The 24,112-nt window shown below is 44.2% G+C and overlaps 1 protein-coding gene across 1 annotated transcript in view; it reads left to right on the top strand.

The window, feature by feature from the left end:
• The first annotated feature begins 272 nt into the window (after positions 1-272).
• LOC126484284 (lysosomal acid glucosylceramidase-like) overlaps positions 273-24,112 on the top strand; it is a 269,423-nt gene continuing 245,583 nt past the window's right edge. The window contains exon 1 of the mRNA XM_050107711.1: positions 273-398. The gene's annotated coding sequence lies outside the window, so the exon portion shown is untranslated. The remainder of the gene's footprint in view (positions 399-24,112) is intronic.

The following is a 24,112-nucleotide window of genomic DNA, read 5'->3' as shown; positions in this document are numbered from 1 at the left end:
GTATCATCTGAACACAGCAAGTCTCACAATAAATGAGACCTGTCGCCAGTGATTTGGGTTTGTGACGAGGACGTCACAAGTAGCCTCTACTATCTGTATGGGGAAAAATGTGTGAGCCTTTTTCGCGACCTTGTAGGAGCTAGAAGCGATTGCGGTCGAAGTTGTTCTGAAAACTTGCTGCATGACGTATGGGCTTAACACGGCCGATTTTGTAATTGTTTGGACGGGTACATTAAGCAGATAAAGTCCAGCAGTTCTGACGTCAAGGTGAGTGCTTCAGTTGTTGCGCTACTTTTAAATGTAAGCCACGGCTGACCACTGTCGGTGTGGAAGTATTTGCAGTAGCTTACTGCCATCAGTTTCTCGCCACGATCAGTCGGCGGCTGGCAGTGCCATTGGTAAGTACATCACAATTTTTAGTATAGTTCTGGTTAGGCTTATTGGCGGGTGGCTGTTGCTGCGCTGTTGCCAGGCCGTCAAATGCACCTCTGTTACTCATTATAACAGTTTTTGCTTTGGTCAGAAATAATATAATTACATTTCTGTAGTGAAATTAAAGAGACCTTTGGAGAAAAGAGAACCACTTGTATGAATATCAAGAGCTCAGATGGAACCCCAGTTCTAAGCAAAGAAGGGAAGGCAGAAAGGTGGAGGGGGTATATAGAGGGTCTATACAAGGGCGATGTACTTGAGGACAATATTATGGAAATGGAAGAGGATGTAGATGAAGATGAAATGGGAGATACGATACTGCGTGAAGAGTTTGACAGAGCACTGAAAGACCTAAGTCGAAACAAGGCCCCGGGAGTAGACAACATTCCATTAGAACTACTGACGGCCTTGGGAGAGCCAGTCCTGACAAAACTCTACCATCTGGTGAGCAAGATGTATGAGACAGACGAAATACCCTCAGACTTCAAGAAGAGTATAATAATTCCAATCCCAAAGAAATCAGGTGTTGACAGATGTGAAAATTACCGAACTATCAGTTTAATAACTTACGGCTGCAAAATACTAACACGAATTCTTTACAGACGAATGGAAAAACTAGTAGAATCCGACCTTGGGGAAGATCAGTTTGGATTCCGTAGAAATATTGGAACACGTGAGGCAATACTGACCCTACGGCTTATATTAGAAAATAGATTAAGGAAAGGCAAACCTACATTTCTAGCATTTGTAGACTTAGAGAAAGCTTTTGACAATGTTGACTGGAATACTCTTTCAAATTCTGAAGGTGGCAGGGGTAAAATACAGGGAGCGAAAGGCTATTTACAACTTGTATAGAAACCAAATGGCAGTTATAAGAGTTGAGGGGCTTGAAAGAGAAGCAGTGGTTGGGAATGGAGTGAGACAGGGTTGTAGCCTTTCCCCGATGTTATTCAATCTGTATATTGAGCAAGCAGTGAAGGAAACAAAAGAAAAATTCGGAGTAGGTATTAAAATCCATGGAGAAGAAATAAAAACTTTGAGGTTCGCCGATGACATTGTAATTCTGTCAGAGACAGCAAAGGACTTGGAAGAGCAGTTGAACGGAATGGATAGTGTCTTGAAGGGAGGATATAAGATGAACATCAACAAGAGCAAAAAGAGGATAATGGAATGTAGTCGAATTAAGTCGGGTGATGCTGAGGGTATTAGATTAGGAAATGAGACACTTAAAGTAGTAAAGAAGTTTTGCTATTTGGAGAGCAAAATAACTGATGATGGTCGAAGTAGAGAGGATGTAAAATGTAGACTGGCAATGGCAAGGAAAGCGTTTCTGAAGAAGAGAAATTTGTTAACATCGAGTATAGATTTAAGTGTCAGGAAGTCGTTTCTGAAAGTATTTGTATGGAGTGTAGCCATGTATGGAGGTGAAACATGGACGATAACTAGTTTGGACAAGAAGAGAATAGAAGCTTTCGAAATGTGGTGCTACAGAAGAATGCTGAAGATTAGATGGATAGATTACATAACTAACGAGGAGGTGTTGAATAGGATTGTGGAGAACAGAAGCTTGTGGTACAACTTGACTAGAAGAAGGGATGGGTTGGTAGGACATGTTCTGAGGCATCAAGGGATCACCAATTTAGTATTGGAGGGTAAAAATCGTAGAGGGAGACCAAGAGATGAATACACCAAGCAGATTCAGAGGGATGTAGGTTGCAGTAGGTACTGGGAGATGAAGAAGCTTGCACAGGATAGAGTAGCATGGAGAGCTGCATCAAATCAGTCTCAGGACTGAAGACCACAACAACAACAACAGTGAAATATTTAGGCTCTATATTTGCAGCCAAAAATGTTAAAATGTGTGTGAATTCCTAAGGGACGTCATCGGTCCCTTAGACTTACACACCACTTAAAGTAACTTATGCTAAGACCAAAACACACACCCATGCCCGAGGGAGGACTCGAACCTCCGGTGGGAGGGGCCGCACAATCCGTGACGTGGCGCCTCTAATCGCGCGGCCACTCCGCGCGGCTTTTTGCAGTTACAGTGTGTTTATATGCAGTGTAAATGCATGTAAATCACTGACAAAGACGGATATCACAGTAAAATATACTATAATTACTAGTCTTTCACGCAAATTAGCAAGCTAATGAAAATGCATACTTGCACAAACTTGGTGGTCTTCGTTTCCGAATGGTGGTAGTCTTCTAACTTGCTTCTTTTATGACATCTGTAAACGAACTGACTTTCTTTGAGAAAACCATCTTCGCTAACACCATATGCACAACAATCAGCCTGGTCCCTTTCGCAAGAGGTACCTTAAGACCTAAGACCCCCACTTTGACTCGAATTCCAGAATATGTACTTCAGTGAAACGACACATGCGCTGGATAGTTCATTAACCAACGCTACAAACTGTAGCTAGGTTTGTTTCTTGCAATAGTTGCTTTTTTCGGTGTCATGTCACAGCATTTCCTGATATCATCGTTATTGACTCTACCTTCCTCAAATCTTTCCTAACAAGCGTGCTTGTAGATGCTAACACTTCATCGTTATTGTCTACAAGACGCTTTAAATATTTATAGACCCTATGGATTACGGATCTGCTTTGCTGCCGACGGTGAGTTGCATTTTTCAGTCGCACTCTTCGTGCTGTCAAAGCGCGTCGTGTTGGAATTGTTTGCAAACACTACCCTCGCGGCACAGGGGAAATCTCTCTGTCTTCCCGTTTTTCCATTTTCAAGTTTTTACTTAGAATCAAAATGCCAAAACCAATAAATCTATACGGACTGGAAAACAAAAACTGCGCGAAAATCTACACACCGTCCCGTTGCCGATGCTATACTGGCGATCGATGGCCCAAGCTACAGTTGTAAGCAACTTTTTGTTTCATGTACTCTTTGAGTAAAGAAATATCAAGTTTTCATAAGTTTAAAATATGAACACCACAGAGCTTTGTTGCATGAGATCCTGTATCGGGATGTATCAACGTCACCTAGATGACAAGGCCGTACAACTCGACTGTGACGTCACGAGTCTCGGATGATGGGAGCCGGCCAAGCATTACCTCTACAAACGTTACTTGCCGAAAGGCACGCGTACACACACGCCAACTGGCGTCAAGTCTGGAACAGGATACGTTATGACTGCTATCAAGAAAATACGTAGCTTTGGAATATACTTAACTTTATTCTTTGTTGGTTTACAACGTTCTTCTTCAGACATTTATACGATAACTCTCAAACTAGGTAAGGCTAATGGCGCCTTGCTAGGTCGTAGCCATGGACTTAGCAGAAGGCTATTCTAACTGTCTCTCGGCAAATGAGAGGAAGGCTTCGTCCGTATTGTCGCTAGCAATGTCGTCCGTACAACTGGGGCGAGTGCTCGTCCGTATCTCGAGACCTGCCTTGTGGTGGCACTCGGTCTGCGATTACACAGTGGCGACACGCGAGTCCGACATGTACTAAATGGATCGCGGCCGATTTAAGCTACCACCTAGCAAGTGTGGTGTCTGGCGGTGACACCACATTCCTCCCCCGCAAATCGGCGAACGGTCGTGTTATAAGGCTTCCGCCCGCCGTGGGGAGGACCCCATGTTGACGTATGCGAAGAGGTGGGGAGCCTAACAACAGGTGAGGCCGTGCCACCCGCACCCGGCCATTCGGTCCGAGGGGAGCTAGGAAACGCCTGAAAACCTAGTCCAGGGTGCACGTCAACATGCGGCGTATGCGCCCGTAAAGGGGACAGGAGGGGCCGAAGGGTCGACCTCCATCGCGTCGGGGTAGCCGACGCGCGAAGACGGCATGTGGTCCGGAGCGGGCAAGAGTTCCATGGCGGAGGACAGCTGGTCACGGGAAGCGATCGGCGGCGCGTGACCCAGGGAGGCGCTTGGCGGCTGCAGCGAAGCGTCGAATGCGGGCGGCGCCGGCGGGAGAACAGGCTGCGGCGGCGGCGGCGGCTGCGGCGGCGCGTCGCCATGGGGCAAAATGGAAGGCAGCGTCGGTAACACCTGGGGATGAGGCGAGCTAGTAGATGGGTCCCCAGGGCGCTGACCGGACGGCACCGTCGCGGAAAGCAGACGGGGAGCGGCAGAACCCGTGCGACGACAGAGGCGCAGCTGATTGAGATGCCGACGCACCTCACCAGAGGCCCCCAAAACCAAATACATCGCGCGGCCGAGGCAGCGAAGAATGCGCCCTGCGAGCCAACGCCGTGAACCGCGATAGTGGCGATAGAATACAACGTCGCTTGGAGCAAAAGCAGGAGTCTGCCGCTGCACTGGAACCTGATGCGGCGGATGCAGCAAAGACATCAAGGTTCGATGAGGACGACCGTGGAGCAACTCAGCCGGCAAGGGACCATCTCGGGGCTGAGAGCGATACGATGACTAAAAGAGCAACAACGCGTCCTCCCGAGAATGCGACTCTTTCAACTTCAACATCTGTGACTTGAAAGTCCGGACCAAGTGTTCAGCGGCACCGTCTGACTGAGGCGAAAACGGCGCGGATGTCAGATGTTGAATACCATTAGCCTTGCAGAATGACTGGAATTCTGCGGACATGAATTGTGGGCCATTGTCGGAAACAATAGTCTGCGGAAGACCTTCAATGCAAAAGATAGCAGACAACTCTTGGATGGTGGCAGAGGACGTCGTGGAAGACATCCGGACAACAAAAGGAAAATTACTGAAGGCATCTACCAGAACCAACCATCGAGCATTCCAGAATGGACCAGCAAAATCTATGTGCAAGCGTTGCCAAGGGGAAGTGGCTTTTGGCCATGCAAAGACTTTCCGCAGCGGTGCGGATTGTTGTTCGGCACACGCCATGCAAGAAGAACACATATTCGTAATCGCAGCATCGATTCCAAACCAAGTACAGTGCTGACGAGCAAGTTGTTTCGTTCGCACTATACCCCAATGTCCTTGGTGAAGAAGCCGTAAGACAGAGGACTGTAACGAACGTGGGACCACGACTCTGGACTGATCATTATCAGAACGCAACAACAAAACACCACTTCGAACAAAAAGTCTCTCCTTGTGAGCAAAAAATCGGCGAACCAACGGATCTTCGATCCGAGACTTTGACAAAGGCCATTGCGTAGCAACAAAATGCAAAACGGTAGCAAGGACAGGGTCAGCAGCTGTGGCTGTAGCTACACGACGAAAATCAATCGGAAACGATTCGACCACGTCATCGGTTTCCGAATCAATGAACATGCAAGCAAGTTCGGAAGAATCGAATGCTTTATCCTCAGCAACAGGCAAACGGGACAACGCATCGGCGTTTCCGTGCTTAGCAGTGGACCGATACAAGATATCGTAGTGGTACTGCGAGAGGAAAATAGACCAGCGAATGAATTTCTGCACTGTACGTGGAGGTACAGGCTTGGTCGGATGAAAAAGCGATGTCAAAGGTTTGTGGTCTGTGATGATAGTAAAGTGACGACCATACAAGAAATCATGGAACTTAGTAACACCAAACACGAGAGCCAAAGCTTCCTTCTCTATCTGTGAATAATTTCTTTGTGCAGATGAGAGCAATTTTGATGCTAAGGCAATAGGGCGATCATGCGAGCCAACTTTGTGCGCAAGCACAGCACCGATCCCGAAATCCGATGCATCTACCATCAACAAAAGGGGTTTCTGGGGATCGAATGGCGTAAGACAAGTATTTGAAAGCAACGCCGATTTCAACTGGCGAACAGCGCGTTCGCATTCCGTCGTCCAGAGAAACAGAACACCTGTACGGCGCAAGCGATGAAGCGGAGCTGAAATCGAAAAGGCGTTGCGCACATTCACTCACACCTTGTGATGCTAAATCGTGTAATGTTCTTGCGATCTCATCACGCAATGCGTGAGGAAAATTGCGCGCTCTGAAAAATTTCGGTTGCGCGTTTACTTTCAGTTCCAAATGTGCTTCATAGTTTTTAGTGCAACCTAAGCCCGGTGCAAAAATGTCTGCAAATTCTTCACAAACACTAGAAACACTGTCTGTAGGCACAGTCTGATTCACTGATAGGACCTGATTTACTATAGACATGTTAAACAACTGAAATAAATCTAATCCAAACAAGTTCACTGCAGAAGAAGAACGAAGAACGTAAAATGACACAAGTTTTGTTTGTCCCTTGTATGTTGCAAGAAGACTGCACCGTCCTAACACAGGTGTAATCTGTCCTGAATAACTTTTTAACTGAACATTCGCGGCATGTAACGGAGGTTTGCCCAGTTGTTTGTACGTGTCGTGATTGAGCAATGAAACTGCAGCTCCGGTATCGAGCTGGAATGGTATGACCTTGCCATTAAAGTCCAAATCTACAAAAAGTTTATTGTCCTGCTGACGACAAGAGCGACTGTTTCGTGCAATTTGAACAGACAGTGGTACAGAATCACTTGCTAATTGACGTGATTTCCGGCGACGTCGACGCACAGTATTTGTGGGACGAACACAGTCACTGTTAGAGAAAGTGGCACTGGACGAAGTGGAATTAACTACATGAATGTCCATGGGCGAAGGTCCACGAGCCTGAGTGTCCTTGGTTCGATTCCGGCGCGAAGCAAAGGGCCTGGAATTGTTGTGATTGTCTGATCTGAGCTTTTGCTGGCAAACACTTTGAACATGTCATTTCCTATTACAGAAAAAGCAAATAGCTTGGCGTGATGGGCAATGTTCACGCGAATGTCTAGTAGCACACCGCGGGCATGATTTCACTGCATTTGTGTGCTGGCGCGGCACACCTGGTTTAGAGCGCGGCGGCAGCTGCGTCGAAGTGCGCGAGGGCAGGTGACCGGGCCGCGCAGCGCGCACAGCGGGCCGGTCAATGTTACACACGGCTGGCGAAGTTTCAAAAGATTCCTGAGCACAGTCAAGTGTGTCTTGTCTATCCAATATGTCGATCACTTGTTGAAGGGAGGGATTAACTAGTTTCAAAATTTGCTCCCGTATGCGAACATCAGAAACGTTCTGTGCAATTGCATCACTTACCATTGTATCTGAATAAGAAAGGCCACAGTCACAGTCAAAGGCTCAGTCCCTTGTAAGGCCTTGCAAAGTTGCAACCCACTCCCTATTAGTTTGACCGGCCGTACATTTCGTACGAAAAAACGTATACCGTTTTGCAACCACATTAACTGTTTCTTTGAAATAGGCATCTAAAGAAGACAAAATTTCTTCGTAGGACAGAGTTGCTACGTCGCGTCGGGGAAACAATTTCACTATCACACGGTAGGTGGACACACCGACACAAGAAAGCAAAAACGGCTGCCGCTCATTACCTTGAATTCTGTAGGCGGCTAGATGAAAGCCAAACTGTCAGGACCATTTTGGCCACGATTCTTGCGCTGGATCGTAGTGCCTAAAAGGCGGTGCAACTGCGAGATGTGGCTGCGGTAGCGGTGAAGCGGCGGCTGCCGCATCGGTTTGAATGTCACGTTGACCCTGGACGAGCTGTCCAAGGGCATCCAATAACGCCTGCGTCTGCTGATTCTGCAAGCGATAAAATTCGGACAGTACATCTGGCGAAGCCATGACACAAGTAAATGTAAGCAATCAGAAAGAACACTTCTCTCGTCGCCAATCTGTTGTGGCGTAACAAGCTTGCTACGCCACACTGGGAAGGGAGCCGAAAGGCACGCGTACACACACGCCGACTGGCGTCAAGTCTGGAACAGGATACGTTATGACTGCTATCAAGAAAATACGTAGCTTTGGAATATACTTAACTTTATTCTTTGTTGGTTTACAACGTTCTTCTTCAGACATTTATACGATAACTCTCAAACTAGGTAAGGCTAATGGCGCCTTGCTAGGTCGTAGCCATGGACTTAGCAGAAGGCTATTCTAACTGTCTCTCGGCAAATGAGAGGAAGGCTTCGTCCGTATTGTCGCTAGCAATGTCGTCCGTACAACTGGGGCGAGTGCTCGTCCGTATCTCGAGACCTGCCTTGTGGTGGCGCTCGGTCTGCGATCACACAGTGGCGACACGGGGGTCCAACATGTACTAAATGGATCGCGGCCGATTTAAGCTACCACCTAGCAAGTGTGGTGTCTGGCGGTGACACCAGAATTATATTATCACTACCATGAAAACTAAGTAAAGCAGCTATTTTGCGAAGTACATCAGATATTAAATAATGGATGTGTGACATTGCAGCGGTATATTTATTTGCAGTGCGTTAGTTTAATGATAATAGTTATTTAAAATTACTACAGCTAACAAAAGGTTGTATGACTAAATAATTACGAACTTTGAGCTACAAACCTCGAACAAATATCAGACAGGTGCAACAAGGATAAAAAGCCGTGTGTTGCTGTTGCAAGACTTTTTTTTAAAAAAACGCATACTTCAATAAGAAATTTTCAATATAATAAAATAGCAGAGTTTTTTCGGTATACTGGAGTTTTATTTATTCTGAATTAGTTTTACTGTTACAACTGATTCTTACAGATTCTTACATTTGCTGCTGCTCACAGAAAGCTAAAATTTACACTTTATAGGTAAACATACTTGTGATAGAATGAGATTTTCATTCTGCAGCGGAGTGTGTGCTAATCTGAAATTTCCTGGTAGATTAAAACTGTGTGCCGGACCGAGACTCGAACTCGGGACCTTTGCCTTTCGCGGGCAAGTGATCTACCAACTGAGCTACCCAAGTGCTCTACCACCGTTCTACCCACGAGAGGCAAAGGTCCCGAGTTCGAGTATCGGGCCGGCACACAGTTTTAATCTGCCAGGAAGTTTCATGCTTGCGTTAATTAATCTGCTGTCTTACAACAAGTGTAACTCTGGTAAGGTTTATTGCACGAAAACCTTCGAATAGCCTATGATTTTTTGCGCCAGGAATGAATAAATGAGCAGCTATCAGTTTTGTTATGGAAAAGTATTTCGTCTAACGCTTGTTTTAGTGTGGAAATTAGTATGTGTCTAAGTAGCACACTGGCAAAAAACGCTCTACGGGTGAGCCATATTCACGAGACAATCATCTTCCTACAGTAACAGTAGGGCATGTATGTCAACTTTTATACTTCAGAAAATAATTCAGACGCTTTCAAGCACTACTTACCGTTTAAGAGAGAAACATGCTCCTTCTCTTGCAAATTGGGGTATGCATTTCTTTCAAAAAAACTTAGATTATACTCATGTATGGCATTAGGTCTATCGATTTATGTTTAGTGAATGTAAGCTTGTGTCTTTCTGTAGAGTATTCGCATATTTACAACTCAATATAGATGTAAGTTCTCTCTTCACACACACACACACACACACACACACACACACACACACACACACGAGAGAGAGAGAGAGAATAGCGCAGTGACAGTAAAGAAATACCACATACAGTATACACTGATGAGCCAACACGTCATGACAACATGCTTTATAGCTCGTTTCTCCGTCTTTGGAACGAAATGCATCAATGATTCTGCGTATCAGGGATTCGACAGTTTATTGGTAGGTTTGTGGAGGTATGTGGCATTAGATGTCTACGCATAGGACTTGTAATTCGCGCAAATGACAGGAAGCTGATTTGCGTACGCAGTGATGGCGGCCGATAGCGACCTAGATGAGTTCCGTAGGACGTACATCAGGCGAATTTGGTCACCGAGACATGAACGTGAGTTCACTACGACGCTCCTGTAACGTGTCTGGCTCAGATATACGGACAGCTATACTGTTGAAAGAGAACATCGCTGTCGGTGAAGACATCAAGCACGAAGGGATGTAGGTGATTCGCTGCTGTCAACTTGTCTTCTATTACTACCACAGACCCCACGCAAGCGCAGGAGAATGTCTCCCGTAGCATAATACTGCTCCCACAAACCTGCGTCCGTGGCGCACAGCACGTTTCGAGCCGTAGTTCACCCCGATGACTGCGTTTGGGGAGACGACCAGCAACCCATTGTAGCAAAAATGCGATTCACCCGAAGAGCCGACACGTTTCCATTGATCGATTGCCAAATCCCGATAGTCCTCTGCCCACTGCAATCTTAGTTGACGATGTCGTTGGGTCAACATCTGAACACACAGGGGTGGTCTCAAATGGTTCAAATGGCTCTGAGCACTATGGGACTCAACATCTGAGGTCATCAGTCCCCTAGAACTTAGAACTACTTAAACCCAACTAACCTAACGACATCACATACATCCATGCCCGAGACAGGATTCGAACCTGCGACCGCAGCAGTCGCTTGGTTCCGGACTGAAGGGCCTAGAACCGCTCGGCCACCGCGGTCGGCAGGGGTGGTCTCCTGTGGAGCTCCATGCACTACAGTGTTCGATGAACGGTGTGTTCCGAAACACTTGTGCGTGACCAATATTGTGTTCTTTCGGCAAAGATGTCACAGATCACCATCTATCATACTTTAGAGACCAGACAACTCTCCTAACCCCATTTTCTGTGATCAGTCGTGAATGTCCAACTATTTAACGCCTAGTGGTTGTTTCACTGTCCTACCTTTTTCCGTAGGTGCTCACGACAATAAAGCATGAACACATCGACCAGCTTCGCCGTTTTCGAGGTTCTCGTTCACAGGCTCTGCGCAATAATAATCTTCCCCTTGTCAAAGTCGCTTATCTCAATGGATTTCCCCATTTTCAGACCATATCTTCGCTAGGGAGGTGCCCCGTTCGTGTCTGGTCCGCTTACATGCTTTTCTTACCGCGTCAGTGACCCCAACGCCACCAGACGGCATCCAACGTCGCGCAGTGGTCATAATGTTTTGACTGATCAGTGTATGTCCTGTGTACTGTAATTTAAGGAACCTCAGTTCTGATAAAAGGAAATTGTAAACCAGATTAACTGGTGGTATAGGCTCACAGTTAATAATCATTGACAAATTGACAAGCAGCATCTAAAATTATGGACATCTCTTTCTATTTTCTGTGTTTCAAATATGTCCCACTGCAACAGTTTTCAGTTTTATTTTATTTATTTATTTTATTTTATTTATTTATTTATTTATTGTTCCGTGGGACCAAATTAAGGAGAAGCCTCCATGGTCGTGGAACGAGTCAATACATGAAATTATAACACGATATTAGAAACAGATAAAATGAAATATAAAAAAACATATTCAGGTGACAAGTCGTAAGTTTAAATGAAGAAAATCAACAATGTAGCACTGGAATTTGCTTAATTTTTTAGCTCTTCCAGGAGCTCCTCGACAGAATAGAAGGAGTGAGCCATGAGGAAACTCTTCAGTTTAGACTTAAAAGAGTTTGGGCTACTGCTAAGATTTTTTGGTTCTTGTGGTAGCTTATTGAAAATGGATGCAGCAGAATACTTCACTCCTTTCTGCACAAGAGTCAAGGAAGTGCAGTCTACATGCTACATGCAGCCTAGTATTAACTGAGTGAAAGCTGCTAACTCTTGGAAATAGGCTAATATTGCTAACAACAAACGACATTAAAGAAAATATATACTGTGAGGCCAATGTCAGAATTCCCAGATTTTTGAATAGGGGTCGACAAGAGGTTCTCGAACTTACACCACATATAGCTCGAACAGCCCGTTTTTGAGCCAAAAATACCCTTTTTGAATCAGAAGAATTACCCCAAAAAATAATACCATACGTATGAAAATATGCGAATTAGACTACTTTTCGTGTTGAAGTGTCACTTATTTCAGATACTGTTCTTATGGTAAATAAAGTAGCATTTAGCTTCTGAACAAGATCCTGGACATGGGCTTTCCACAACAGCTTACTATCTATCCGAACGCCTAGGAACTTGAACTGTTCCGTCTCGCTTATAATATGCCTATTCTGTCTGATCAAAATATCGGTTCTTGTTAAATTGAGAGTTAGAAACTGTAAAAACTGAGTCTTACTGTGATTTAGCATCAAATTATTTTCCACAAGCCACGAATTTATTTCATGAACTACATTATTTGTTACTGTTTCAATATTACACACAAGATCCTTCACTATCAAGCTGGTGTCATCAGCAAACAGAAATATTTTTGAATCACCTGTAATACTAGAAGACATATCATTTATATAAATAAGAAACAGTAGTGGCCCCAGCACCGACCCTTGGGGAACGCCCCAGTTAACAGTGTCCCATTGGGACTGAACATCACTACCACTCTCAATATTGCGGATAATTACCCTCTGCTTTCTGTTCTCAAAGTAAGAGGCGAACCAATTGTGAGCTACTCCCTTTACTCCATAATGGTCCAACTTCTGCAGTAATATTTTGTGGTCAACACAGTCAAAAGCCTTCGTTAAATCAAAGAAAACACCTAGCGTTTGCAACCTTTTATTTAATCCGTCCAAAACCTCACAGAGAAAAGAGAATATAGCATTTTCAGTTGGTAAACCATTTCTAAAACCAAACTGAACATTTGACAGCAAATTATGTGAATTTAAATGCTCCAGTAACCTTGTATATACAACCTTCTCGATAACTTTAGCAAACACCGATGGCATAGAAATAGGTCTAAAATTGTCAACATTATCAGTGTCTCCCTTTTTATAAAGTGGCTTCACTACCGAGTACTTTAATCAGTCAGGAAATCGACCACTCCTAAAGGAAAAGTTACAGATATGGCTGAGAACTGGGCTAACATACATAGAACAATACTTCAGTATTCTGCTAGATACCCCGTCATATCCATGAGAGTTCTTGGTCTTTAGTGATTTAATTATTAACTCAATCTCCCTCTTGTCAGTATCATGGAGGAGCATTTCAGGTAACAGTCTCGGAACACTTTTTTCTAAGAGCGCTATATGATTCTCTGTTGGGACTAGGTTTCTATTTAGTTCACCTGCTATATTCAGAAAGTGATTGTTAAATACTGTACATATATACGACTTATCAGTAACACGGACATTCCCACTATGCACTGGTTGGCTCTGAGCACTATGCGACTCAACTTCTGAACTAGAACTTAGAACTAATTAAACCTAACTAACCTAAGGACATCATACACATCCATGCCCGAGGCAGGATTCGAACCTGCGACCGTAGCGGTCGCTCGGCTCCAGACTGTAGCGCCCAGAACCGCACGGCCACTCCAGCCGGCATGCACTGATTCTATATCCTCGACCTGTATCTGCAGACCAGCAACTTCCTTTACGACTGACCATATGGTTTTAATTTTATCCTGAGACTTAGCTATTCTATCTGCATACCACATAGTTTTTGCCTTCCTAATAACATTTTTAAGCACCTTACAATACTGTTTGTAATGGGCTGCTGTATTTAGATTTTGACTGTTTCTAACGTTTTGATATAATTGCCACTTTGTTCTACAAGATATTCTTATCCCTCTAGTCAGCCACCCAGGCTGCCTGTTTGTGCTAGTACCCTGTTTTAAACGTTCTAACGGAAAGCAACTTTCAAAGAGCATGAGAAAAGTCTTGAGAAAAGCATTATATTTATCGTCTACTGTATCAGCGCTATAAACATCTTGCCACTCTTGTTCCTTTATAAGGTTTACAACGGTCTCTACAGCAACTAGATCAGCTTTCCTGAACAGCTGATGACTATATTTAACACGTGTTGCAGCACAAAAATCTTTTAAAGTTAAAATTTGTGCATCATGATCTGAAAGGCCATTCACCTTTTTGCTAACAGAATGCCCTTCTAGTAATGAGGAATGAACAAAAATGTTGTCTATGGTTGTTCTACTGTTCCCTTGCATTCTCGTTGGAAAGAATACGGTTTGCATAAGATTATATGAATTAAAGAGGTCTACCAGCATCCTCTTCCTTGCACAATCACTTATACAATTAATATTGAAGTCACCACATATAACTAACTTTTTGTATTTCCTATAAAGTGAACCAAGAACCTCCTCTAGCTTTAGCAAAAATGTTGTGAAATCGGAGTCTGGGGATCTATAAATAACAACAGTTAGTAGTTTAGCTCCGTTAAATTTAACCACACCTGCACAACATTCAAACACCTTTTCAGTGCAGTACTTTGAAACATCAATTGACTCAAATGGGATGCCGTTTTTCACGTACATGGCTACTCCCCCACACCGCAAAGAGCTCCTCGAACAGCTGCAAGCCAACCTTTATCCTGGTAAAGGAAGCCTATGAATTATCTCCTTATTTAAGAAGTGTTCAGATATACCAATAATTTCAGAGTCAATATCTATAAGCAGTTCACTAACTTTATCTCTAATACCTTGTATATTTTGATGAAATATACTAATTCCCTCAACACTCGGATACCTAAGCTTTGTCAAAAGTGATTCCCTTGTTAGAGAGACTTCCCTTAAGCAGGAATACCTATCAGCTGACTTCAATCTAAAAAAGGTGCAGCTCTAACACCCACTACTGCAGGAATTTTCCCATGAGCGATCCCACCAACCCCACCTATGCTGTCACCTATAAGCTTTGCCAACCTCCCCTTCCCATACCTGCTGAGGTGCAGGCCATGTCTAGTGAAACCCGTCCTGCTGATAGACTTCACCGACACCACTGAAATGTGACCCATGCTTTCTGTCATCAGCGCACCCCCAAGTCTCATGTTATTACGCCTGACGGCTGTATTAAGACGAGGCCGATCGTGACGCTGAAACAGTTCCACGAAATGCACATTCGTGTTGCCAGTCTGAGTGGCTATCTTTTCCAGGTCACCATCTATATTATACTCCCCATCCCTATCAATGCTATTACCAGCCCCACCCACAATCACTACCTGATCCTCTTTAGTAAAAGATATCTGCGCCTTATTTTCAATTTCACAGTAGTTGCTAAGCAGTATATTAACACTTGTACACACGACAGACTTCAATATTTTTTGTGCTGTGAATGCTTGTCTCGGTCTTCTACCAAAAATTTCATTACTCAGTATGAAATCAAGGTTTAGTTTACTAACTACTGCGCGCTGGTTTTGAAGTGTAAGGAAGGGCTCACAACACCCATTTGGCAATAGCTATTGGATCCAGCAGAAAGAATACATCACAGCCAGTAATGTATTTTTATGAGGATATTTCAAGCTAGCTCTGTCTAAATTTTTAATAAGATTGAGCTCTGCCCCACGCGCCATTTCTCTATCCACTGTAAAAATTAAACACAGTTGGTACATTTTAATTTCTTAAGTCCACTGTAGCAGCAATTGCCTGTAATAAATGTAAGGACCGGTATCTCTGGGGTGATGTGTTCCAAATAAGCCTGACAGACGCTTGCTTTATTCAAACTATTTAGCGCAGAGCTGTCAGTTACTGTGTTAAGACTTTCTGATTGGTCACAACTGGGAAGAGATCTCATTACGGTTTTCTTAGTTGAGCCACTTTGTAAAGAGAGCTCTAGTAGAGAACGCAGTGAGCAGTTTTTTTTTTCATGTATCTGCGTTGCTGTCAACACAATCCAAACCTTGCTTCCAGTGCATCAGTCTGAAATTTCCGGGTAATGTAGATGATACTTTCAGTTCTCATATACAATAGATCTTCAGTTCGAATAATGCATATGTTCTGTTTCAGTATAGAACGAGTTTTTTCAGTACGCTTACCTTCTGACAAACTCATGAATACCCGTTTATCCAGCCATTTAAGAAACGTCTCTAGAAACACACGTCTTTCATCTTCATGGTGTTTCGTAAGCGGTGTTTGCATTACCTCCGCAAGTCTTAGTCATTTAAAAGCGGTACAGAATGAGATTTTCACTCTGCAGGGGAGTGTGCGCTGATATGAAACTTCCTGGCAGATTAAAACTGTGTGCCGGGCAAAGATTCGAACTCGGGACCTTTGCCTTTCGCGGGCAAGTGCTCAAGTTTCATATCAGCGCACACTCCGCTGCAGAGTGAAAATCTCATTCTGGAAACATCCCCCAGGCTGTGGCTAAGCCATGTCTCCGCAATATCCTTTCTTTCAGGAGTGCTAGTTCTGCAAGGTTCGCAGGAGAGCTTTTGTAAAGTTTGGAAGTTAGGAGACGAGGTACTGGCAGAAGTAAAGCTGTGAGGACGGGGCTTGAGTCGTGCTTGAGTAGCTCAGTTGGTAGAGCACTTACCCGCGAAAGGCAAAGGTCCCGAGTTCGAGTTTCGGTCCGGCACACAGTTTTAATCTGCCAGGAAGTTTCATTTAAAAGGGGTCTTAAAATTAACGATCTGCCACCTGGTGCTAATAATATTTATAAATCCAGGAGTACCTTTATAATTTTCAATATCATATGTGAGTCCTAACTCAAGTAAACTCTTCTGGATGTTATCATTGAAAATTTGGTAAACAAGTTTTACATCCTGTTTTTCCAATGAAAATAGTCACAGTACTTTCAAGCTTAAGCCCTACCCAAAATTTAATAATTTGTTGCTCCCAGTTTCGAATAATGATCTTATTGCAGAAAAGGAGCTTGCATTATAACAGATGTTTTGAAAGCTGGGAATGAAGAATATCGATAATTTTTCAGGTTAACCCAATTATTTCTTATGCATTTGAAAATATAAATAGTATCTTGAACATAAAACAGGGCCTAGAATAATCTGTAGCGTGTCGGTAAGCAATACTGATGTGTTATGCAACTTGAGATAGCCAAATTAATTCAGTTGTTGTGCGAAGTAATACAGATAACTGTCAATCCAGTCAGTAGATTTTTGATTGCACTGAACAAGCTATCAGCAGTCCTCTTATTTCCCGGCAAGATGTGAGCAACATGCTTGAATGGTGACATTACATCCTGCCATAGATGCATGGGCTATTGTTCCAAGAGCAGTGCTGCCATGGGCCTTTTCAACCAGGTCCCCCCCTGGCCTGACTCATTTAATATGTATCTCATCCGAGATGAGTGTCGCAAAACACTCATTATTGTTCAGATTTGATGTTTTCACCTTAAAGTAAGCCAAAAGATTTGAACTGCTGGGATTAACATCAGTGTTACCACAAATGTTTTTGATTTAAGTGAGATGCGGCAGAATAATATTGCCAGTGCTATGTATGAACTTGTAGGTATGACTTGAAATAAAACGCAAAAAAGATGCAAAAATTAATAGACGAGGAGCAAATCTACGTCTTTTAGGAGGTGAAAAGCTTAGATGAAGCTGACTTTTTATAAACTCATGGGAAGTTTTATTCTGTCATCACACACTAAACTGCGTAGCAAGTCGAGAATAACATCATGTAGCTCACTTTCTTCTTGACTGTGTATAAAACCTTCCGTAAATTTTATAATATTCCCTACAACAGGAATAGCACTTACAATTTTTGCAATATTTTTAGACGAGATTTCTTGGCATTTGACAAAAACAGTTACTCTCGGATTAGAATTTATGTACAGAACGTCGTATGGAGTCCTCTCGAGATCAAAATAAAAATAAGATAAACAAAATACATTTATTCTTCATTGCTGTAGACGGCTTTTCACTACACTTTACAGACTCAAGTTTCTTCGTTAGTTCGTGAAATGCGCTTAAAAGTATGTTCTTATCGTATTTCTCCAGGGATTTAACACTAGAGTCTGTTGCTGCGTTCTAAGAGCAGCAGACTCGCGCTTTTGCTGCTTTGCAGATGGAGATTCCCTGACGATTGCGTTGTTTTGGAAAGGTTGCGTGGTACAGCAGTTCTTCTGAGTTTTGGCTTGCTCAGAGATGAAGTTAGTGTAGCTCCCGTTTTCCAACCTTCTGTAGTCGTTTCCCATGATATTGAAATGTAGGTGACAGAGCTATGAAGAGCTACAGTATTGACGTTACTTAAAATTTTACTACGTAATAACACTAAACTGCTAAGCTCTTTCGTCATACTATCTGTAGCAATGCTTAAGGTGATAGCTAGGAATGAAATTATCCCTTTTGATTGCAGATAACCATTTAGCACGCATTTCTTCGTCATAAGGAAATGTGAATATGTGAACTTTGTTCTTATCGGTGTACTTACCGACGCTGCCACGAACACAACATTTGTTCACCACTGTGCTGATTAGCACTGAAATGAAATGTCGTGTGACTAGGGCCTCCCGTCGTGTAGACCGTTCGCCGGGTGCAAGTCTTTCGATTTGACGCCACTTCGGCGACTTGTGCGTCGATGGAGATGAAATGATGATGATTAGGACAACACAACAGCCGGTTCCTAAGCGGAAAAAATCTCCGACCCAGCCGGGAATCGAACCCGGGCCCTTAGGATTGACATTCTGTCGCGCTGACCACTCACTGATTAGCATTGAGCTGTTAAAGATACCTTATGCCTCATGATCCACTACATATCAGAAAAGAAAACAGATTTCTAACACGATTTCAAATGTGGTCAAGAGCACAGAGTAACCAGGACGGTTAACAATTTGAAAGAAGGAGCTTTTTTAGTGGCAAAGCAACTTTCCGTTCGTGCTGCTGTAGCGGTAGGCATTGTCGTTCTTAAACATGTCGCTGTGGTGGCTCGGCTCGTATTGCCTGGAGCCCGTGACGTCACACCCTGATTTGCGATGAGTTGTAAGGCCTTGTCATCTACGTGGCGTTGGATATATATACAAGTCGTCCTCCAACCTTGGGTTCGGCCGTACCAAAATACACTGACGGAAAAATGTCCCAACACCAAAAAAATATTAATGTAGAGTAATGGAATTTGGGGAATACATTTGTCCAGCTAACAATTTAAGTGATTAACATTGAAAGATCACAGGTTAATCTAAGCGTGAGATAAGCCCTTGCAAATGTGAAATGCTGGTACATTAATAAACGGTGTAACCGCCAGAATGTTGGATGCAAGCGTACAACCATGCATACATAGCGTTGTACGGGTGCCAGATGTCAGTTTTTGGGATGGAGTTCCGTGCCTATTGCACTTGGTCAGTTAATACAGGGACAATTAGTGCTGTTTGTGGATGACGCTGGAGTTGTTATCCAGTGATGTCCAATATGTGCTCAACTGGAGACAGAGCTGCTGATAGAGCGGACCAAGGCAATATGTCGACGCTCTGTGGAGCATGTTGAGTTACAACAGGGGTGTGTGGGCGACCGTAATCCTGTTGGAAAACGCCCTCTGGAATGCTGTTCATGAATGGCAGCACTAGAGGTCGAATCACCAGACTGAGGTACAAATTTGAGCAGAGTGCGTGGGATAACTACAAGAGTGCCTCTGCTGTCCGACTCTAGGTGTATGTCCAATGTGCCTAGCACTCAGGCAGGTTGGTTGCAGGCCCTCAACTGACCTCCTTCTAACCAACACACGGCCATCACTGGCACCGAGGCATAACCAGCTATCATCAGAAAACACAATGAGCACTTGCTTGACACCATAGAAGTTGCAAATGGAGGTGGTTTGGTTTGTGGAATACACGCTAAGGGGCGTCTGGCTTGGAGCTGTCTTTGAAAATAACCGATTTGTAACAGTTCGTTGTGTCACTGTGGTGTCAACTGCAGCTCAGATTGCTACTGCTGACGCAGTACGGTGCGCTAGTGCCATATGGCGAACACGATGATCTTCTCTCTCGGTAATGGCACATGGCTGGTCGGAGCCCAGTCTTCTTCCTATCGTACATTCTCTTAACCACCGCTGCCAGCAATCATATACAGACGGCCGGTGTGGCTGAGCGGTTCTAGGCGCTTCAGTCTGGAACCGCGCGACCGCTACGGTCGCAGGTTCGAATCCTGCCTCCAGCATGGATGTGTGTGATGTCCTTAGGTTAGTTAGGTTTAATTAGTTCTAAGTTCTAGGGGAGTGGTGACCTTAGAAGTTAAGTCCCATAATGCTCAGAACCATTTCAACCGTTTGAACCAATCATATACAGTGGCTACATTATTGCCAAGTTTTTTTGCCGTATCGCAGAAGAAACATCCAGCTTCTCGTAGTCCTATTACATGCAGACCTCGTTCAAATTCAATGAGATGTTGGTAACTGCGTCCTTGTCGCCTTAAAGGCATGCTTCACTAACACCAGCTCACCACGTCACCAGTGGCTCCATCAGCAAAGTCTAAAATGTTTGACTTTGTTGATGGAGCCACTGCCTCGCCATTTTACAGTGATGGTATCAAGAAATTGCTCTCTCTTTGGGAGAAATGTGTTCATCGCCAGGATAACTGTGTTGAGAAATAACTATGCAGACATGAAGAATAAAGATGTAGAGTGTTAATGACGTCTGTTTTATTTAAGTAGCATTCAGTGTTTTCACGTAAAAAATTCGGAGGCATTACTTTTCATCATACCCTCGTAAACGCATCGAACGGGATTACAAAATAATGCTGCAAAATTTGACAGGTAGATAGGATAGCTAATTCCTGCTTGTACATTGTAATGTACAGCACGTTGGCTTGCGAGACAGGAAGTTGCGCCAAATGTAGATCGAATCCGTGGGGTGATTTAACGACCGTGGCCAACCCGAGTGTGGCTTTTAGGCGGTTTCCCACGCTAGTTTAAGCAAACGCTGGGCTGGTTCCCAATTTACTCTCAGTTAAAATACGATCACATAAAGGGCAAAGTTTGTGCAGTTTACATGCAGGTGTCGCACACAACTTCCCTTCCTTAGGTAACTGACGCTTTGGCCGAGAAGTTAAATAAAATAAACTTGGCAAAATTTGAGTATATCGGACCCTGTACTAGACGGGATTAACTTTCGGCAAAAGAAGCTGATGGCAGGATAACTAGGAAAAAAAGTACTGAACCGAATTGGAGGGGAAAGAGCTGTATAGCGCAACTTCTAAGTTGACAGGGTCCACCATTTTGGATCAAGGAACAGCTAATTCGATAACAGTTGGAGTGGGGGAAGGGGAGGGGGGTTGAATTACAAAATTGGACCAAAGGTTGACAACAGCAAACAGCTTCAAATAGTGTAAGTTGTAGTATCTGAGCTGGCCGGGGTGGTCGTGCGGTTCTAGGCGCTACAGTCTGGAACCGAGCGACAGCTGCGGTCGCAGGTTCGAATCCTGCCTCCGGCATGGATGTGTGTGATGTCCTTAGGTTAGTTAGGTTTAATTAGTTCTAAGTTCTAGGCGACTGATGACCTCAGAAGTTAAGTCACATAGTGCTCAGAGCCATTTGAACCATTTTTTGTAGTACCTGTGCAGAGATGAAAAACCTTCCTCAGAGAGTCTAGCGTAGAAACTGCATCAAACCAAACTTTGGACTAAATACCATAACACTGACATGGCAACTGGCATAGGAATCCCATAAGGGGATGTCCAGTAATTACGTGAGCACAAAATTGGGCGAGGGGGGGATGGGGGGAGGGGTAGGGATCTGACAAAGTCTCACAAAACATCACTTAATCACTTACAGGGGACAGGGGGCAATGAAAATTTCACGTCAACTTTTTAATTCAGCGATTATACACTATTATAACAGATAACATTTTGTGTTTCCAAGCCGGGATTTCCCTATTTGAAACAGCTCACGCGCAAGTTCCAGATTTCGCGCAGGGACTTCCCTGCGATGCCAGTCGAAATCACTGCGAGTCATTCAGTGAGTTAGTCATGGTGTTCTGCAACTCATTTAAATACGATGTTATTATGTTCAACATGAATGAGAATCAAAACTTTTACAATATGTGAGTTAAGCGGCTTGCTGACAAGCTTATCTGCAGTTTAGTGACAAGAATTCTTTTAGTGATCATGTAGATCAAGAGACTGAAAAAGTACGTAACCATATGCTTCAAAGTATGGTACAAACAAATTTGTCCCTCATCTATAAAGTAGGTAAAGTTTCAGGGACATGTGACATATATAATACATCAGTGAAAAATCAGTTTCTTAGAGTTATGCCAAAACAGTTAATACCATTTTCTTGGAGCCTTTTTGTCCATCTGTATATGTAGGCCTGTCCGTTCGAATACCACCCAGGATTGGCATGTTTCAGATGGTGTTTTTAATCATGTGTTAAAAACACTGTTTAATACGCTTTCTAATTAAAACATGTTCTTGTTTAAGTGTTTTAATCAATGTTTAAAACAAACACTGCAGTGTGGAAGAGGGTTGGGGCACCACATTTCATCCAATCTCACCAGTGGGGGAGGGGGATCCAATTTTAAAAAATAAACCTCATGTAATTAATGGTCGTACGCTAACCACGATAATCTGAATTTCAACTCGCACACATGATAACATATTGATCGAGATTATATGGAATTCGGTGCTTCTAAACTTTCGAAAAAAGTTTGATTTACTACAGCAGAGATGCCTTCTACGGGCAGAACGCAGCAAGTTATCCTGGATGGGGAGTCACCCTCAGAGTTAATGTCACGTGTCCCTAGCAGGCCAACAGAACTTTCACTTCTCTATGTTACACGATAACTTCTCAGCAGATAATATTAGCTGAAACCTGAGAGTTTTCATTACTACACGGCCTACTGTCTGCCTGCCAAAGATGCACTGCTCTACATTTATGTATGATTGTTAATAAAGAGTTTTGGCAACAGATTGGAGGTGTACCCGCGCCCACTCCCCACCCCCCTCACTTCCAGCAGAGAGCCACTCGCTCCTGAAGCACGGTCCACTACAATAATGTACAGAGGCATGCTGAAAAGTAAAGCACCGAGATTTTTTATTTGAAAATTCTTAAAGCTTTTTAAATAAAACAAAGGTCATTAACATTCTACATCTTTACTTTTCATATCTGCATATATGCAGCCCTCTGCCACAACAGAGTTCTTCACCGTGGCTTGTGTAACTATGTCAGTGTGTGAGAAATGGCATGCTGTAATCGAGTTTCGGATTCTAAGAGTGCGTCCACACGAGGAACACCTCTGCTGCTCACCGAAAACATTATGACCACCGACCTGCTATCGATATAAACCCGTCCGGGCGATAGCACCGTCACCTGGCGAGGAATGACTGCTTGTCAGACACACGTACAACGCATGCAGCACCGGTGATCGTGCTATCTGTGTGTAGATTGGGGAAGGCGCGCGATCTATCTGCGTTTGACCGAGGGCCGATTGTGATGTCCCGGAGGCTCGGCACGAGCGTTTCGGAAACTGCATGACTTGTCGGATGTTCGAGGTGTGCTGTGGCGAGTGTCTCCAACACGTGGCGAAACCAAGGTGAGACCACGTCCAGACGTCGTGGTGTTAGGCGCCCACCTCTCATTACATACGTCAGACGTCGTAGACTTGACGGACTGGTAAAACAGGATAGGCGGCGAACTGTGGCTAACATCAGACTTTAATAATGGGCAAAGTACAAGTGAGTCTGAACACAACAGTGCACCGAACACTCTTAACAATTGGCCTCCGCAGCTGACGTCCCATGCATGTACCAATGTTAACAACGAGACATCGGCAACTACGACTGGAATGGGCACGTGACCATCAACGCTGGACGTTGGCGCATTGTCAGAGCACTGCATGGTCTGATGAATCCTGATACCTTCTTCATCATGCCAATGGGAGGGCACGAATCCGTCGTCTTCTAGAGGAACAGCTCCTTGACACCTGTACTACGGGATGGAGACAAGCTGGCGGCGGCTCCACTATACTCTAGGAAACATTCGCATGGCCATCCGTGGGCCACCGGGGCGCGCGCTAAGCACCATGACGGCCTAGGAGATCGTACACTGGTTGCAGATCGTGTACACCCCTTCATGACGATCATGCCTCCCGACGGCAGTGGCATTTTTCAGCAAGATAATGCGCCATGTCACAAGGCCAGGAGTGTGATGAAATGGTTCGAAAAACACAGTGGCAGCCGGCCGTTGTGGCCGAGCGGTTCTAGGCGCTTCAGTCCGGAACCGCGCTGCTGCTACGGTCGCAGGTTCGAATCTTGCCTCGGGCATGGATATGTGTGATGTCCTTAGGTTTAAGTAGTTCTAAG

The sequence above is a fragment of the Schistocerca serialis genome, chromosome 6, assembly GCF_023864345.2.
Source record: "Schistocerca serialis cubense isolate TAMUIC-IGC-003099 chromosome 6, iqSchSeri2.2, whole genome shotgun sequence".
In the NCBI taxonomy this organism is placed as follows: Eukaryota; Metazoa; Arthropoda; class Insecta; order Orthoptera; family Acrididae; genus Schistocerca; species Schistocerca serialis.
Note: the sequence above shows the minus strand (reverse complement) of the source record. Positions and strands in the feature narration are given on the sequence as shown.